Source organism: Trachinotus anak, unplaced genomic scaffold (assembly GCF_046630095.1).
Source record: "Trachinotus anak isolate AG129_WGS33_773 ecotype Australia unplaced genomic scaffold, CSIRO_AGI_Tana_v1 ptg000010l, whole genome shotgun sequence".
NCBI classification, from domain to species: domain Eukaryota; kingdom Metazoa; phylum Chordata; class Actinopteri; order Carangiformes; family Carangidae; genus Trachinotus; species Trachinotus anak.
Window position 1 is genome coordinate 27,205,400 of NW_027273861.1, and position 19,799 is coordinate 27,225,198.

Genomic DNA, 19,799 nt, shown 5'->3' on the forward strand with positions numbered 1-19,799 from the left:
AATTAAAGATGGGACTTTATGTAAGAATCTGAAATATTAGTTTGTTATTTTAAGCCAGCTCAGTTTCGCTGCAGCTTCATGAAGGTGGATAAAAAAACCAAGTGAGTAAATCACCACATGCAAATGATCCCGTTAAATAACCTACGATTATTTACGGCTGAGTGTAACAGATAAAACATGTTCATGTTCATATTTGTGAGAGAAAAATCGAAGGGAAGTTTGACTGAGTTTAACCTGCATCTCAAGAATTTTACCGCTTTAAAAAAGAAATAAAATTAATTACATTTTAAATTACAGCAAATATGTCAAATGAATGTGATTGAAGAACGATACATGATAGTTGTAAAGACAGTGTGTTGAGGAAAGGGTCCAAAAATCGTAATGTAATGAAGCTGTTGACATTATTATCATTATTATTCTGTTTAGTATTTGGCCTGTAGCCTTTTAGTACCAGTTTTATTATTATCATTATTAGTTTTCTGCGTAAAGGCGCAAAAGTATTAGGCCCCAAACTAAATCAATCATGAAGCCATTAATTAATGAACTCCCTGATTTCATTTCGGTTTTCTGTTAATAAGTTTTAACTCTGTGATTAATTGTGTGTCATTTGTGTCTCAGGCTGTGACTCAACTTGAACTCCGGTTATTTAGGTTTTTGCACCGGACGCTCTGAGTCCGATGAAGCCGGTGTGGAGTGCAGGATGTTGGGGGAGAGGCTGCTCTCATCTCCGGAAACATTGCGGCCCAGATTTCCAGATTTGTCTCGATGTGTGTGTGTGTGTGTGTGTGTGTGTGTGTGTGTGTGTGTGTGTGTGTGTGTGTCTGAGAGAGAGAGAAGCACCAGGAGGTCACTCCGCCGCCGTCTCCCCCCTGCTGTCAGCGGGGCCTGTGCGCTCCTCATCAGCCGGTGATGGATGAAGCCGCCGGCTCGCTGCCTCCTCCCGCCACCGCCGAGCAGCGAGGTAGAGGAGCACGACTCTTTCTCACTCTGTGTTTTGAGTGGGTCCATAGGGCAGCTTTGCATGATACCTTCGCTGTCCACTGTGTGTGTGCATTAAGTGCTCTCTCTCTCTCTCTCTCTCTCTCTCTCTCTCTCTCTCTCTCTCAGGGTGGAAGCAGTGCGGGTTGAGACAAGATGCCACCCCGCGTTGGTGCTGATGTGACACCGCCGTCATGCCCGGTGGGTGGCGGCTCACTTCAAACTGACTGAGTGTGTGTGTGTGTGTGTGTGTGTGTGTGTGTGCGTGCGTGTGTGTTGAGGGGTCAGGCGCTGAAGGCCAGGAGATGGTTAGAGGTCACTATCAGAAGGTCACTTTTCTGCACAGCCTTGCAGCTTCTGCAGGTGCATGTTTCCTGGTGCAGGTTGTGAGTGTAGCTGTGTGTAAAGTGGCTTTTTAAACTCATGTGAACTAAAACAAGGTTGTCACAATATATTTAAACTGAGGAGTGACAAACTGTTTGTCTCCTTCTGACTGTCAGATCATCTGGATTTAGAAAACTGATTCTGGCAAAGTCCATAGCTTCCTGTGTTTGAAGTGCTGTAGCAGTGTCAGTTATTGTGAGTGTGTTTCGTCTGTGTGTTTGTGAAGGAGACAAATAGAGAGACGGGATCATTTTAATTTCCTCTTTCCAAAAAAGTCTGATTATTTAACATTTCTATCTTTCTATCTGGTTTCTCTGAAGCACATCATCTCAAACACAGTTTATCAGTGACATTCAGCTTGTTTCTCTGCACGTGTACATGTAGATTGGTTGTACAGCTCCACGCTCATCTGTGCAATTAGCATGAAGCAGACGGAGCCACCGGTGCAGCACGAACCCTGCTCTGTCAGTGAGACTGTCTCTCTACACGTTTCTGTTCACCAGCGTCAGAAACGATTCAAACTGCTGAGTGATGAAATCTTTTTTTGGGGGTGGAAACACGCAGCTTTCAGCTCAGTTCAAATTTTAATTTTCTCTTAATATCTCTCTCTTCCTCCTCCTCCTCCTCCTCTTCCTCTCCCTCACTCTCCCTCCTTTCAGCCTCTCCATCACTCTCCTCCTCTCCCGGTTTTTGCTGACTCAGAGGAAACGTTGAGCAGTGTGACAGCCGTCACCTCACCGAGAGTCAGAGAGTGTGTGTGTTTATAGCACACACACACACACACACACACACACACACACACACATAAAGATTATGTTGGTATGCAGTGGAATGAAGGAGCAGGCATGTAGCTTGTGTGTGTGTGTGTGTTTGAGACAGAGTGAGATCACCATGACTACATCGTGGGCTTTTCAGAGCAGTGTCCATCTGAGCTGCATCTGAGAAACAAAACAAGTGAAGCAGTGAGAAGGATGGAGAGAGAGAGAGAGAGAGAGAGAGAGAGAGAGAGAGGATAACGTACAGAGAGAGAGAGGTGCAGTGTGTCTCTGGCGTCTGGAGCTGCTGCTGCTGAGATTCGACACAGTCAGCGTCTCTTCGGCTCAGCTTACCTACAGTATACCCACCTACACACACACACACACTCACACACACACACACGTTATAAACACAGTCCAGACAAACAGTGTGGAGGCTGCGTGCTGCTGATGGATTCACATCCTTTTAATAAGGCTGATAACGACCTCAGCCTCCACCTCCTTCACCTGTTGTTGTTTTTGTTGGTGTCAAAGCTGGATTACAAAAGTGAACAACTGCCGCGGGGCCCTGCAGACCCCCAGGGACCCCACAAACCACTGTGTAATATTTAGAGAATCTGGACCACTAAAGCACAGCAGCACTTAGATCAGGTCCGACATTATCAGCTAATTCTGTGGCCTAGTTTGGAGACTTTAATTATTTCAGTTTAAAATGTGCTGAATAAAGTTGTGCAGTTTTCCTGCAGGAAATCTGACTGTGTTTGAGCTGTGAAGGTCAGTGGAGAGTGAGGAGAGTTAACGTCTGATTAGTCTGAACTTTATTCTCCTGACAAACATTGAGAGAAAACAAAACAACAACAGTGGTTTGATGATGCTGTAAGCGGGACTCCAGCTGACCACCACCACCTCCACCACCACAGAAGAAGAAGAAGCTCAGTTGTGCACACACCACATGCAGGTGTGAGACTAACGGAAAAAAAGCATCAATGCAAAGAGTGACTACAAATCACAAATGTAAACAGATTGGTCGAGGTCAAAGAGTTTAAAAATGGCCACCACCACACTTGTATCTACATCAGCAGGCTGATGATCTCTGTGAGGACAGGTGGGCTGATGAGCATCTCTAAACCAGTGACAGATGTAAACAGTTCATTCCTCTTAGACAGAACCCAAAGACCTTGTTCTCTGAAAAGAATCATTCTTCTGTCCATCAGTCATGTGGCAGTTTGACTGGACTGGGATCAGAACATCACTGATTTTCATAAGTTTATGATGTGGAGCGTCGTTTTCGTTGATGCTAGTTGAGTCCCAATTCAAAGGCCGCATCCGTCAGGGGGTTCGGTCCATGAAGGTGTGGCCTTTTGTAGCCTTCGCTGACTGCGAAGGAAGAACTGAAATGAGCCAGTCTGTTGAATTGAGCTGAAAAGTATCATCCTCAGGCTCTCTGTCAGTGTTGTTTGCTTTCATAACTGGGTGCAATGAATCTTGGGAAAGTTTGGGCCTTGAAGAATCCACCCATTGGAGCCTTCGTTGCCCAGAAGGAGAAGGCCGCAGAAGGAGCCTTTGAAATGCGACAGACTTGTCTTCAAATGCAGCCTCCGAAGGATGTAGCCCCTGAATTGGGACACAGCTTGTTTTCCAACAGCCTTTACACTCCTTCTGTGGTGGTGATCAGGGGCCCAACAGACCTTCTTTTCCCTAGAGTCCCCATTTAAAGGTTAAACCTGTCCATGATTGTTGTTCTGTCTCTGTATTTATTTCAAGAACTGATCCAAAATTCAGGGAATGAAAATCACCTGCAGGAAATGAAAGAGACAGATTTTATTTTGAAGAATTGTGATAGTAACATCCGTTCAGGCCTTTTCATTTAGCACAGACCTGCTGGGCTCCATCAGTGGAGGTGTTCTCGTGCTCCAGTTAGACCAGCTCCCGAGGGACCGCTTCAGCTTTTGAAAGTTGTCACCCTGCGCAAAATGTAATCGACATTTTTGATAAATCACCTGCGTGCTGTTAACGCTCACAGGGTATTAATAATTATTACTCCTGATCTGGTGATTGAGTTAGTGACCCAGGGCCAGGAGCCACCCCCCACAGAGCAGGAGCGACCTGAGCCGGTCCCTCAGCCTGACTCGCCCAGAAAAGCAATTTGGCACCGGTAGCACCGTACTGCTGCTGCGACCCCTGAGCATGTGCCCTGCCTCCACCCGCTCCACACTGTCTCTCACACACACACACACACACACTGACACGCTGCATGCTGAGTAGACAAATTCAAACATGCTATCACAGGAGAAAATATGCCCAAACAGCAAATCTAACCTTGTCCCGTGCTTTGAAAATACAGTGATAAACAAACCTAACCAGCAAATAAACAAACAAATAAATGAGAGTGGAGGGATGATGTGCTGATCTCTAAACGAGGAGGAGGAGGAGGAGGAGGAGGAGGAGGGCCGGTGTGCGGACCAGAGAGAAGAGGCTGCGCTTCACCAGAAAGTGTAAAAAAAGCCTTTAAAATGCTCCATAAAGAGAAAATGACCTCCAGATATTCTCTTTTAAGCATTTAACTGTTATCACACTCATTTTCAATTTCACAATAACTGTCTGCTACAGCTGAATATTTACTGTACAGCCTTTTATGCCTCATGTTTATGCTCAGCAGCAGTTTCAGCTCATTATTTGTTGCCAGTAATTCAGTTAAAGAGAATTTCCTTCATGTTATTTTACTTCCTGTTGACGGTGGTCACGAGGCGATTTACTGAGTCGACCTTTTAACGAGGGGTCGAGTTCCTGCTGAGTCCCCAAACCACCACTATCACTTCCCTTCATGTTTCACTTCCCCATCGCTCTCTCTCTCTCAGTGTGTGTGTGTGTGTGTGTGTGTGTGTGATTCAGCATTTCTGTCTGAATCGTCATTATTTCTCAACCTTCATTCATTTTTCTTGGTGTCACGGGTCGTTCAGGCCTTTTTGTTTTCATCATAGTAGTTTGGTTTGTGGCTGCGGTTTGTGGTCAGAGCGATGACACACACACACACACACACACACACACACACACGTACAGTATAAACACACGGTCGTGGAGGCGCACACATGCCGTTGACCACTGTGCTGTAATGCAGTGGAGAGGACTGTCCTCAGTGGCAGCGGAGGGTCAATCGGCAATCAATTATTCCACTCGGCCTGGCCTGCAGCCACACCACACACTCACTTCCTGCACCAGACACACACACACACACACACACACCATCAGAGACATGGTCCACTGACATCCCTCAGTGTCCAGTCCCACACACATTGTGTATATTCTGTAGCGTGACCATAAACTTGCAGTGAAACTTAAAAATGAATGTTGTTGTTTTTGTGATGTTTCAGGTTTTAAGATTCAGTAAAATCATTTTAAAAGCATCATGAGACAAACTGTACTGGGTCATTTAAAGATATTTACTCTTTCTTTTATTCCTGTGTAGATTTTTAGTTTCAGGTGTTCCTGTTTTTTTCTTTTAAATCAATCATTCACTTGTTTATTTGTGTGTGAGCGTCTGTAAGCCTCTGAAACATACAGTTACCCATAATCCCCCTCTCTCTGTGGATCCGTAGAGATGTTTTCCAGCCTTACTTAGGATTCCCACTGAACTTTAAACACTTGCTGGACTCTCAGCTCAAACACTGTCGTCTGCTCCCACCAGGACGTCAAACCACATGAGGCCGGACCAGACTTCTAACACAGTCCCATCACATGAGCCGTTTGTCTCTCTGAGTGACTCCTCTGCGTCCTCAGGGTGGATCTGTGTTCGCTTGGTGCCAAACCGACTCTCAGACAGATGACAGGAAACGCCAGCACCAACGCCGCCCGCTGTCGCCCACCCTGTCCCCCTCTGCGCCTGCAAAATGCCGCGCAGGCACCCGTGGTGGCCGCAGAGCTGAAGTGACTGAGGTGTCACTGAGTCTGACACACACACCGAGGACCTGGACCCAGAGGCAGACACACACTGTCCGGACTGATGCACATCAGGATGGCCGACGGTGTGTGAGTGTGTCATGTTCCTTAACTGGGGTTTGTCTTGTTTGTCATGCAGGAGGACACAAGTCAAGAGTGTGGACAGACACAAAAAAAAAAGGACGCATCCTACGCAGGAAGGTCTAAGGTGAAGTTAGACAAACTCTTTCAGAATAACAGCTGACCACGTCTTTTATCATCTGGTTCTAGAGATCAATAAAATATTACTACTGTAGCTCAAAAGTGCAGCAAACACAACATGACTGACAGTGTAGGAGTTGGCGGTGATTGGTTTCTCTCCCGTGATGAACACAGCAGCAGCCTATTGGTTTTTTCAAAATAAAATAAAATGAATCTCACTGACTAAAAGCTCTGATTCAAGTAATGAGTCCTTTATAGAAATGTCATGGAGTCAAGTGTAGAGTCAAAGTCATAAGTTTACAAAAGAGTAATACTCAAGTAAAGTACAGATGCTTGAAAAGTATACTTACATAGTGTACTTTGATTGATCAGCTGTTTCTCCAGCCAATGGGACAACCATCAGTAAAAACTCAGGATCTCTCTGACAAATCGTAGATGTGAGGGTTCAGAGGGGGGTTGGGGGTAAACATGGGTTGTTTTAACCATTATAACATCGACAGCATCGACGTCCATCGCTGTTGTTTTTCTCAGTGCAGCAGAGTTCAGCATGCGTTGGTAGAAGTTTGGTGCATGTACCTGCTAAAAGTTTCCTCAATTAAATTTACAATAAGAATATCAGAGAGAGATGGAGGGAGGCAGAAAGCGTCTAAATTCAATTACACCGTGTGACAGAGACCGTCAAAGTCACAGGAAGCGACGGCGCCACGTCCTCTTTCTTCTGCCATGTAACTTAAACTGGGGTACACTCAAAGCTTCCCGCCTTATGAAAGCATGTCCTCATTTAGCCCGTTTAATAGCGAGTGGAGGAATCGCTCTGCGGGAGGAGGAAGACGAGGAGAAATAAACAGAATGAAGAAGTGTTTTGTGGTGAAGGAGTGCAGACTCAGCGCCGGCGTGGTGCAGAAGAGACGGAGACAGAGTGCTGAAGCTGTCATGGCAGCCCCCCGCTCGGTGACAGAGCGGTGTGGGCCGTCACAGAGGAGACGGCGAGGAGAAGCAAAGGAGGTAGAGACAGAGCAGAGAGGAACTAAAGGGAGCGGGTGAAAGAGAGGAGCTGCTTGTCTGACATGTTGCCTTTTCATTCGGAGGTGTTTCTTGTGGTGAGAGATGTTGGCAGTTTGGGGCCAGCTGTTCTATTCCTTCTGCGTCGCGGTGGTTTCTCTAACTGATACAGCTCTCTACCTTCACTGCTGCTGCTGTTGTGGTGGTCGCTGCTGTTGTTATAAGCATCATTGTTCAGTTCTGCTTCACTCTTTCTCGGTTTACTTCATTTGCTCCGGTCTACAGGCTGATGCAGGCTCCTGTCCGTGCTTTGATCTCCTTCGGGCGAAGTCGAGTTCGGCTCATTGTTTTCATATTGACTTTAAAATCTGAGCATCAAACACCTCTGTTCGCTCCATATCTCCTGCTCTCTAGACTGATGGAGTTACAGAAGGTCAGCGGTTCCCAGCTCCTCCGGTCTTCATTTGAAAATGTCCTTGGGCAACTGAACACACTGAGCCCCAAACTGCCACTGATGTATCTTCTGTGTGTAAATGTGTGTGTATGGTTTAAAGGGGCTGTATGTGGAGGGAAAACAGCTGTATGAACAAGTGTGTGAATGGGTCTGTGCTGTTTCCACTGTAAAACACTGTGAGTGGTCGATTAGACTAGAAAAGTTTGGTCCATTAACCATTTACCGTTCTCCTTCCCTCCTCTCTCTCCTCTCAACCCAACTGGTCGAGCCAGACGGCCCCTCCACCCTGAGTCCTGTTGGAGGTAAAAGGGAGTTTTTCCTCTTCACTGTCACCAGTGATGCTCGTCATGGGAACTGTTGTGTTTCTCTCTCTCTTTTTTTTAAGGTCTTGACCTGTAAAGTAAAAGTATGTTGTGAGTTGGTGCATTAGAAATAAAACTGAAGTGAAAACCACAGCATGTGTCTGACCACCATCGGTCAGCTGTGTGGAGGTGAGGAAGGAGCCAGGGTCTGAACTTCTCGCTCCACCTCAACTTTATATTCTTTCTTATATTTCTGTCCCTTTTAATCTGAATCACTGACTGCACCACTATGAACCCCCCCCCCCCCCCCCCCCGCCCCAACAGTGAGACGGGGCAACAACAGGAAGAACAGGCCTCTTGGTGGTTCAGTCTGCAGGCAGGTTTCGTCTGCAGTCTCCATCGGTCCCACTCAAAACTTCACACGGTCCAGAGAGGTAAACTGCTCCTTCTCCTTCCCCTGGTAATCCTCAGATTGGCACTATCCGTTAGCATGTACCAGATTTACCGTCTCCCGCTGCCGCTGCCCTTTTCCCTCCATCTGCCCTCTTCTTCCTCTTTCCTTTGTCATGTGCGGGGACACGAACGCCCCCTGTTGCTGATTGGCTGAAATATCATTGTTGTACTTGGTTCGTGGCACTTTGTTTATTTTCCATTTACAAAGCAGGTTTTTTTTTTCAGCCCCCAAACAGAACGAACAGCGAGCGGACCGCGAGGACAATCTGCCACCGTCCAGTCAAAGACAACAGCAGGACATTTAATGAGCACACAGGAGGAGGTGATCGGAGGAATCCGCCTGCTTGTGTCATCCTTGCATTTCACTGTTGACAGAAAACAGCTCATGATTTCTTGTCTGTGTAGCAGACGATCATCAGCACTTACTGTAACATCCATGCCCCCCACCACTGCCTCACCCACCTATATGTATTTATGTTGACTCCACCTCCTGTAATCCTCGGTGGCGTAGCTCAGCATCTGAGCATGGTGACATTCACACGCGATCAGCCTGATGAGCAGTTGGACACACATCACCCCCCCCCCCGCGCCCCATCCTTCCCTCTCTCCCCCCCTCCAGCAGGTCTCGGTCAGATAGGCCTCCATGAATAAGTCATCCTCCACAGTCCACTCACCTGGCGCTGTTTACATGGATTAAATTTGCATGGCCTTTATTAAGATTTAAGGACAGACGCCGCAGTTATCGGCTTCTGAAAACCACAATCCACACAAACCCAGAAATATGTGGTGTTTTTTTGGGGGGGGGGCTAAAATCTTTTTTGTCTGATGTGAGTGGATTTTTATTTTACAGCTTAGCGTTGAAGTGAAGCTGAAAAGCTTTGACAGGGCAGAGCTGCAGTCTGAGATGAAGGTCAGTGCTTCGAAGTAAATATTTTGGAGATGGATAAAATTATGTTTCCATTTCCTTGAACTCTTTCACTTCTTGGATCCTGCAAACGAGGCGGTAATTAAATCCCTTCTCTCCAGCAGAAAATAATAGTTCCCTTACAGCAGTGACCCTGTGAACTCTCCAGTTTTTATTGACACCCAGAAGATGCAGTTTGGCATCAAACGTCTACAAAGTTTCAGGTCCTTGCCAACTTCTCACTGAGCCACCATTGTTGTTTCGACCTCTGACAACGATCCAGCTTCAATCTGTCCCTAAATACAGATTTACTACTCTGGTACTTGACTATTTCCAGTTTTGGTTTCCTGCTTTTCGCAGAGTAACTTTCAAAGGCAAACAGGACTACAGTGGCCATGTTGGGACATTTCAGACTGAGCTCGTCAAGCTCAGCTCTTCAGTACGTCCCTTTTCTGACTTCTTTCCTTCTTATATCTGGTTCTGCTCCTTGAGCTTCGATGATTTGAATCGTCAGTTCACTCAGGTCAAATCAACTGTCTTTTTTTCTTTCACTGCATCATCAACATAGAAAAACCCAGAACAAACCCAGTTTTATCCCAAGTTTACGTAATTGCTATATAAAGAGAGAAGCTTGATGGAAATGGACATCTCCACGGTGCAGTGAAGTGTGACTGTGTGCAAAACTGACATCTGTGCATCACGAATAATGATTGAATGATTGAAATGTGAGACTTAAAAGAGAACTGCACTTGTACTTTGCTAGTTGCAGATTATGTAACCTGAAGCCTGAGGAGCAGGCTGCAGAGATCTGATGTCTTTCTAACACCATACCTCCAGTTTTTTTTTTTTTCCAAACTCCAACTGATGCCGACTGACACCTGTAAACAGACCTGTAAGATCGACGAAGGTGTGAGGATGTGCTCGTTGGAACATCACCTTCCTTTCCAGGTGAGTGGAGGTTGGACCTCTCTCTCCGCTCCTTCCTCATTTCTACAACTTTTTCTGTCACTTCTACTTTTTCTGTGCAACACTCTGAATGTCGTCATGGGGAGTTTGTTCAAAAGTGTGGGCTGTATCCGTCTCTATGACAGCAGGCTCTTCACCCGGGAGGCTGAGGCTTCAGTTCCCACACACCTCTTCCTTTACAGGTTAAACTTGAGACTTGGGCTGATTATTATTAAGGGAGTTTGAGTGGCTGGTCTGCAGGTTCACTGGACTGTAGTGCAACTTTCACATAATTCTGATCACAAATAATCAGTAAAAACAATCAGTATTTTTGATAAATATGAAAAAAGATAAGGAAAAGCAGAAACCAACCAAACGTTTTGTTCTTTCTGAACAGTCAAAGAAGAAAAAGTCCAAACACTGATACCAGACTTTTAATCAGATTAAAACCTTGAGGTGAGTAAACTGGCATCACTTCAGTCTGACAGTAGCTGCTTCACTATCTGATGTAAGAACTGGATCCACCACTGGACTCTGTCGACTTTCACCACCGGGCAGGAGGACGAGTCAGGTTGAGCTGAGCTGAAGTCGAGGTTGAAATGTCACATCTCTCATTAGAGAAATGTCCCACGGTGCGTCTCCCACCCCTTCGAAAGACGGAGCAGCGGTGCGTTTGGTTAAAACCTCAGGATTTGCGTCCGGAGAAGAGGGGAAGGGGAGATTCATCAAACCTGTCAGGAGGGGAGCGGGTGGGAATCCCCCCTGGAGCGGGGCCTCACCCTGGTCCTGATGAGAGAGATTCATCTTCCACATCCTGTCAGACCACCGGACTGTAAGGAGAAGGATGAATGAGTGACAGCTCTGGGAAATCCAGAGTGGAAATGAACGGATGAGTGGAGGGGCGGAGCCTGGAGGGCCGAGGTCAGGTCATCCAGAGAGGGAAGGACAAACAGAAGGACTGGCTGCAGTAACAACAGTAACAACAATCAAAGGTCTTGGTCCTGATTGATTCAGAGCCCCTATATTTGATAGAAGTACTGTGGGATCATGGGAGTTGTTGTCTTCACCACCGTTGCCGTCAGCTTCTCCTGGTTTGGATCCTTCAGTGTCAGTGGTTCAGGAGGTTTTTACCTGGAGCTGAATTCTCCACAGAGGTCTCCTCCTCTCCACAACAAACAGACCAGCTGATTATAACCAGTGAAAACTCTGAATAAATCAGTTTCACATTACAAGTCAGTGTTTCGCCGACACCATGCGGTGGACAAAAGATGTCAGGGAGGGGGTGGGAGCTGAGACTGCTGCTGTTTCAACTGTTTCTCTGATAACTTCTGAACCAGACGTTCAGGAGCTTTTCTCCAGCAGCTGAATCCTCCACAGAGGTTTCCTCCTCTCCACAGCAAACAGATCAGGAGATTAAAACCAGTAAAAACACCAAATGAAGTAGTTTCACTTCAAAAATGAGTGATTCACTGATGCTCTTCTGCAGATGCAGAACATCTCGGAGCTGTCTCACATTCACTCGGCTTTGTTCTGATAACTTAAGGTCCAGACGTCTGATGACCAAAATCCTTCATCTGGTTCAAATATAAACTTAAAAAAACCAAGGTGTGAAAAGTTTATCTTAAAATGTTTCATAAAAGTGGATAAAAGTCAGTTTTGAGCTTCTGGCAGACAAACACAACCGGACAGACACAGGATGTGACGTCATTGAAAATGACTTATTTCTGGAATTTGAGAATTGATGGAAGCATTTGGGATAATGTAAGACCACAACTCAAAAAACACACAACTCAAAAATAACTAACATTTTTATTAAACCTTGCTGATGTTAACTAATGATGGAACTTATCGCACTAATCACTAAACCAGTTTGTTTTTACTTTGTTGCTCTGCACCCTGAGTAATAAACAGAACTTTTCAACCCAAACGATAAAATGTTATATTTGCATTTAATATTATTGAACCAATAAAGTGGATAAAGTCATGTATTAGCAGGGAGCATTTTGTTATAAGAAATATCCAATCACAGAAGTTAAAATTCTGATTCTGAACTTCAGAGTTTCGTTTTCCAAACTGAATCCCAACAGTGTTTTGGCTTTGCTGAGGTTCGGACTTTGTGGCTGAGGCTCATGGGTAATGTAGTGTTTGTAACTATCCTCCAAACCAAACTAAGAGGGAAAAAAACATGATTTATCATGAGAAATGTTGAAATTAAAACTGATGTTTATCATCTAAACCTGTGAGTAAAGTCAGTTTATTATTTAAGTAAAACTTTGAAATATTAGAAAATTTTTTTGACTGTTTCATCCCAATTTCCAAACTCTCTTTAGAGCAAATCACTAATAACAAACATGAGCAGACTGAAATCAGAGGTGAACACAAAATGAACAAGTGAAAAGTTGGCGTGAGCCTCGTCTGTCTGTGAATGATGACACTCAACATGTGAATCATCCTCCTTTCTTGCAGCCGTCAGACACATCTCTGTCGTTCCATCTTCATGTCATCGGATGATCTGTTGACAGAGGTGGAGAAATGAAACCAGAGCACTGGAGCGTCAGAGGTGACAGCACCAAACTCACAGGCAACAGAAAGATGTAATTCACATATTCACATAATCTGAACTGTTGAAAACAGGAAAAAACATTTACATTCACCCCAAAGCTCTTTGACACCAGTTCGTAAGTTTAGAGACAAGATAAAAAAATATTTATTTATGTGTGTTAGTGTGTGTGTGTGTGTGTGTGTGTGTGTGTGTGTGTGTGTGTGTGTGTGTGTGTGTCTCTTTCACGCGCTGCTCGGTTAATAATCAGCCTCTGTGGGGCTCTGATGGGATGTTTCTGCACTGGTCTGATACTGCATGTCATAAGACCAGCCCTGATTAAATATTCATGAAGCATGCAGCGGCTGTGTGTGAGTGTGTGTGTGTGTGTGTGTGTGTGTGTGTTTGGATGGGGTGGATGTGATGTGACAAGGGTGTCGGTGTACTCAGTGGGAGGTCAACTTCAGGAGAGGGAGAGGGGAAAGGTGCTGAGTTACCAAGGAGATAGTTCTCACTCCAGCCAGGCAGAGTGACACCCCTCACACACACACACACACACACACACACGCACAGGAATACAAACACAAACACGCTGCCTGCACATTAATAATTAGAGCTTGTATCCACAGTGTTTTTAATTAATAAATCATCATTAACTCATGTTTCAGTATCAGAACACAGTTAAACTGGCACAGTTACCACGTTTAGTTTCACATCAGCTCTGTGTCTCAGCTCAGACTCCGCCTCTTTGAAGGACTGAGCCAATGAGATGTGGCCGTCTGAAGACAGAAGGCTCCTCACCAATGGTCTGTAGAAAAACTACATTATAGTGTTTTCTAGATTTTTGAAGCTTCACAGAGACTGATGGTATGATGCTTTGGTCCTCATCAACTCATAACATGACAGTCAAAGATGTGGATTCATTAGCCTAGCTTAGCACAAAGAATGAGAGCAGAGGGAAACAGCTAGCCTGCCTCCATCCTAAATCCAAAAACTACCACGACCAACACCTCTAAAACGCATGAATCCACTATCTTTGTTTAATCTGAACTTGAACAGAAATGTAAAAATGACACTTTGTGTGTTTTTGCGGTATGTTACGGTCTAACTCAGCAGGGTGTTAACTCACCACTGTTTCTGTTTCAATAAAAGTTTTCTACACTTTGTCGAGGCTGAATGTGGCCGAGCTGTTTTCAGACCAAACCGCTCTGGGGACTCACTGAGAGGAACTGAGCTCCTCCAAGAACTGCAAACCTCCAAGGACTTTTTTTCTGTTTGCATTCATAAGACCAACAGGAACACTAAGTGATGTATGTCAGCCGGCGGTTGTTATAGCAACGTCACTTCTGTGTGACATACAAAATCATGTTGTTTTTCCCCGTCATTAGACACTTAATAAAGCCTGGACTTCACTATGTCCCATTTATGAGCTGTTGTTTACACGGCTAATGTTTTACACAGGTTCTTAAAAATGGCGTTTGCTGTTGCTGCATTGGCTCCTGTGTTTGACCAATCACTGTAAACTTGCATCAACTTGCAGCAGAAGTATAAAGGGGTATAAAATTAGAGAACAACTACAGTACTTGAGTAAACTTGTGCTCCCTGACTGCACCTGAGTCAAACACCTCCAGCTACAAGGCCCAGGTCCATGTCAGTAATCACTTCTTCCTTCCTCAGCTTCCCCTCCCTCTCTTCTATCTCCATGTCTGTCTCCACTTTTATTTTCAGTGTTTTCCCTCCAACTCAACATTTCTCATAACCACATGTGCGTTTTCTTCTTCTGCTGCTTTTATACTACAAAGGTTTAAACTGCGACAGTGCCATCAACTCTTCTTTCTCTCTTCCTCTCCCCAATTAGGAGTTTATTTCCCATGGTGCCTTTTGTGCTGTGACTCTGAGTGTGTACACTGTCCATGGAGACTAAACGCCTGTGTTTTTGTGTGTGTGTGTGTGTGTGTGTGTGTGTGAGCCTTGTGTGTAAAGTGAGTATCAAGTCTGATGAAGAAATGCACCGTCAGCAGGGACTAAACACACAGGAGGAAGACATGATGAGAGGAAAGATGAGGTGGAGGATGGCGAGGAAAAGAAAAACTGAAATAAAGCAAAGTGAGTGGATTCTGTCTGTGGTCAAACATCAGCTGCAGATGATCTCAGACTCTTTTCTGAAGGTTTCAGTTTTAAATATCTCACTGAGAGTAAACACTGACTTAAAACTGTCCAGAGAAACAAGTTATGTTTCGTAAAAAATAACTTTTCTGCTGCTTTCAGCAAATTCAACAAAGTACTTTTAATAGAATGAGTATTTTTTTGTTTGTGATCTCTGTCTGTGAACAAGGAAGGAAACAGTTTATCACTGTTGGTTTCCTGATTAACATGTGTCACAGTCACAATGAGCAGTTAGCTACAGGGCTTCGCTAATAAGGTCTGATGACAGTGTTTTTTTATTCTTATTCTAGTTGTTAATCATTTTCTCCCACTTCAAGATGTCAGGTTCCCTCTGTACTGAACCATCTAACCAGAAGGAGTCACTACTGGAAAAACAAGGAGATGATCCCTCAGCTGCTTCCCGACCATGACTGTGGCCAATCAATCACGTTTCTTTGAACCCACGACCAAACCTGAGGTAAAACTACTTTAAATAAAACTTCAGATCTTTAGGTCTCAGGCAGTGGTGGATGGAAAAAACATCTTTGCTACTGATGTTGACGTTTCCAACAATGAAAACAAAACAGCTGTCAGACAAAAATTACAAAAACATTTGTAAACTGTATCAAAGTTGGGCAAAAGTAGCTCAAGTACAGCTAAAGTAGGTTTCAACAGCAGCTCATCGACGTATCAATAATGTTTATCACATGAACCTATTGTCAGCTGTTTTATCTGAGGCTGTAGCTAATGATTATTTTTTATTATGGATTAATCTGCTGATTATATTGTTAAGTAATTGATTGGAAAATGTTGTATTTGGAAAATAGTGGCTCATCACAATTACCCAGAGTCCAAAGTGACGCCTCTACAGTACATAGATTACATTAAAATAATTAATTGCCTATATTTGGAAAATTATGAAATAATTCTTAAGTAATTAAGCCCATCCTCACATTTGAGAAGCTGATACTATGAAATGTTTGTAATTTCTACATAAAAAAAACTAATAAATAAATAAATATTAATATTCATAAAGAATATTAGCAAGAGTTTCTCTGCCATTTTAAACAATCACATTATTTTATTACAGTGATGAAGCAGCACCATTTGTGGATGTTTGGATTCTCCTCATACACCCTCATGTGAACAACTCAACCTCCATCAGTGACTCTGTTATTTCAAAAGGCTTCACCAAGTTTTGTGTCTTCATGGCATTAGACTAATGAGACACATTTAGGTAACAATCAGCTGACTGAAGTGTGACTAAAACCATTGTACCAAAAGAAAATCAGGTGTGAGATTTAACACTGGAGGATGAGGAGGGAGGTTAAAAGCAGCAGGGGCAGGAAAAGTGACGAGAGTGATCAACAGAGAGATGAAATCTTGCCAGACCACTCACTGAATTATTCAGTCCTCCCTTTTCCGCACCTGTCATTCCACCTTTACTTTTCTCTGTCTCCTAATCTCCCACAGTTTCCCTTCGGTTTGGTCTCTGATATGAAGTGAGTCACAAACAGCTGCTGGAACACGGTGAATATTATTGTGTTTGAACAGGTTGGAAAAGTTTCATCTCGCCAGTGGAAGCTGTTACTTTCACTCTCCATACACCTACTAATTAATAGATACAGTCTGTGGATTTGAATGTTGAACCGTCATCCTGCTGTGTGGCAGGTCTGCGATGGACAGGTGGCTCTAATGGGGACGGTCCATTTCTACCCTCCATTCTCTTGAATTATTGAAGGCGGGGCTAAATCCAGGTACTGTGGATGAATGACAGCTGCACGCTCACCTGAATGAGGTGAGTCCACTCTGAGATCAATCATTCACTTTCTGCTTCTTACCAAACACACTCATGTATTTCATAAGATTAAAAAAAATCAATGTAAAGTTTCTTTGAGTGTAAACTTGAGGCCTGTTGTGTTTTAGTTTTCAGTATCAGGGTCAAAGCAACATCACAGGCTTCATTTCAGCCTGACAGAAATCACCCTGACAGATTATATCAGCTGTTTGTTCTGTCTCAGGATGTAGCCTGTATGTCTCAGCCTGCCATTAGACACCTTTCCGCTTCTTCTGCCTGTTACTGTTTTTAAAATCCCCTTCACTGCAGGAAACAACAACAACATACAAACTGAAAATGGTCAAGTTTTGATCAAGATTTCGATTCGTCTTTGCTGTTTTCTGAGGCATTTTCTTTCTGTAACTAGTTATTTTAATGACATTGCTCGTTTGCCCATTTGCAAATTTTCAACCAAGACAAATTCCCCTCCGACGCTATTTTACAGGGGCACCGTCCATGCATCCTGGGCTCAGTGTCGATTGTGATTGGTTTAAAGAAAAGCAAATAAGCCAAAGTGTTTTTCCCATAAAGCAGAATGATAATGGATGCAGCCAAACCATTCTCCTGCACTGACACATTAGCAAGTAGCTAATGAAATTATATTATATTAAGGTGTGTAATTATTTAATTGACAGTTCAAAATGTAGTTTTTTGCCTTCTTAGCCAAACAAAGATGATACAGATAGAAATTGAGTTGTAGTAATTCATACCTTCAGTTACTTACAAATATTGAACAGAAAACCTAATTATGTTCTGTAAGGGACTCAAAAGGATTCGGATACAAATAGTAAATTGAGATTCAGACTGTCGAACAACTACAGCAGTTTACTGTGAGAAAGTCCTTCTGCAGGGTGGGAGGCTCAGAAAATATGTTTCCACAAACAGGAAGTGGTGAGAAAATAGAGGAAGTTCAAATAAGATGCAGATTATGCACCAAAGTTCCAGTAAACGTTAAAACAACAAATGGCAAAACTGCCAATTATTCAACTTTTTAAAAGCAAAATTTGAACTGATGCCGATGATGATTTTCAACATAAAATCCTGAAATTTCACCTTGAGTACATTACAGAGATGTTCTCTTTTTCTTTACCACACAGCAATGCTCACAGACAAAGATGCATGTACAGTAGGTGCAAAAAGCTCAGTGGTGCTGCCGACAGATCATTTTTCAACACGTAAAAAGAAAAAAAAAGAACATTCTTTACGTCTCCTTCTCACAGTTTCAGTCTTTCTGCTCCTTCACTCCTGCTGCAACTGAACATGCTCCGGTCATATTCTGCACTGTGATATCACCATGATGTGGTAACGGGGGTGTCGTCCCTCTCGTCCCTCCTCAAGACGACTTGTGTGTTAACATGCACGGGTCATAATCAAGTCTTTCTGGAAAGGTGCATGTCAGCAATCCCAGGACGTCATCAATATTAATCAGAGCCGGTCAGAGACTGCATAAGCATTCATTAGGCCTCATAAAAACTAATCATGGGCAGCGTCTAAGGTCACAGGACGCACAGGCCTGTAGGACAACGTGCAGGACAGGACTCACTGCAGGGGACACTCGCCAGCTGCTATAGATAGATAGATAGATAGATAGATAGATAGAAGAATCTGCTCATCTCCTTTCTGTACACAGTGTCAGTGTTCCAGTCCAGCCTGTTATTCCAGTAGATGCCCAACTTTCCTGCAGAGCTCACAACCCCAGCCTCCTCATCCATCTCCTCCCAACATCAACCACCACCTGCTCGGTTGACTCCACATTTAGCAGCAGCTGATTCCTGCTGCTCCACAAAGTCAGCCACCAACTCCCATCTCCGATACACCACACCACCACAGAGTCGTCAGAGTTACGCCGGAAATCTGAGGTGTGCAGATGTTGCTCCATCCAGGTGAGACGGTGAAGCAGGTGGGTGACAGCATCACATTAGCAAACCGAAGAGGTTTCTGGAGCAGCTCTGTTTTAAAACATCTTACTGCAGGAAATCTGTCCTAACAGGCCAAAACCCTTCAGGTGAAATGTGCCAGCGGCCTTTCCTCTTGTGTGTGTGTGTGTTTGCAGATACCCCGATCCGGCCCTGATGTGTGAGCCTGGAGCTAAAACACACACGGAGGCGATGTGTACATGAAGAAGCTGAGTGAGAGTGTAAACGACGAGCGCTTATGTCAGAGCAAACTCTGAAGCAGCAGAGGAGAGTTTCAAGTTCAGCGCTGCCCTCAGAGCTCGGTATCTAAACCGGACAGACCTTGTGTCAGCAGGTTGGTTTAAGAGAACACAAACGCATACACACCAGCGTCATGAACACACACACAAACACACACACACTCAGAGTGGCTGAGCAAACAACATCACCAGCACATAAACAGGTGTAATCAAACGCACAAAGTGCTGAAGAGGGTGGAATCTGTGACGTGCATGATAAAAGGACTCTTTGAGCAACTAAAAAGCCGACGCTGAAGACCACAGAAGAAGAACAGAGAAGAAGAGAGATGAAGAAAAAGCCTTGGCCTGAGGCTTGTTAGTTTGTGTCTCTAACAGCAGTTTGTTTGAACCTCTGCGTGGCCTGTTTTCTTACTGACAGCCTCTCCTTCATCACCCTGCCAGGCTGCAGGGCCAAGGGGGGGTGGGATGGGGGGGGTGCTCCTGGGCGGGATGGTAGGGGGAGGTGGTCTGACACACCCCAACCAACCCCCCCCACCACCACCTCAGAGCCGGACTCTGCAGCTTAAAGCGCTGATGGTTAGCTCCCTTTGTGCTGAAGCCTGAGCTTTAAAATGCTGCGTCTGCCTCTGACACACACGTACATCCACACACACACCTCAGCAAAAAAAACACACACTCGGTCCGTCGATACACACCCGTCACCTGGCGCTGGGGAAGGAGCAAGTAAAGTGTGGGACGACACACACGAGCGCGAGCTAACACACGTGCAGCCACCGACAACGCTGTGTGACATCACCTGGGCCCAGAGG

General features: G+C 44.5%; 1 long non-coding RNA gene across 1 annotated transcript; it reads left to right on the plus strand.

The window, feature by feature from the left end:
• The first annotated feature begins 16,586 nt into the window (after positions 1-16,586).
• On the plus strand, positions 16,587-19,343 carry LOC139626787 (uncharacterized). The gene is made up of 3 exons (XR_011692416.1): positions 16,587-16,796; positions 18,466-18,718; positions 18,889-19,343. It is a non-coding gene; the product is annotated as an uncharacterized lncRNA (long non-coding RNA).
• The last annotated feature ends 456 nt before the right edge of the window (positions 19,344-19,799 follow it).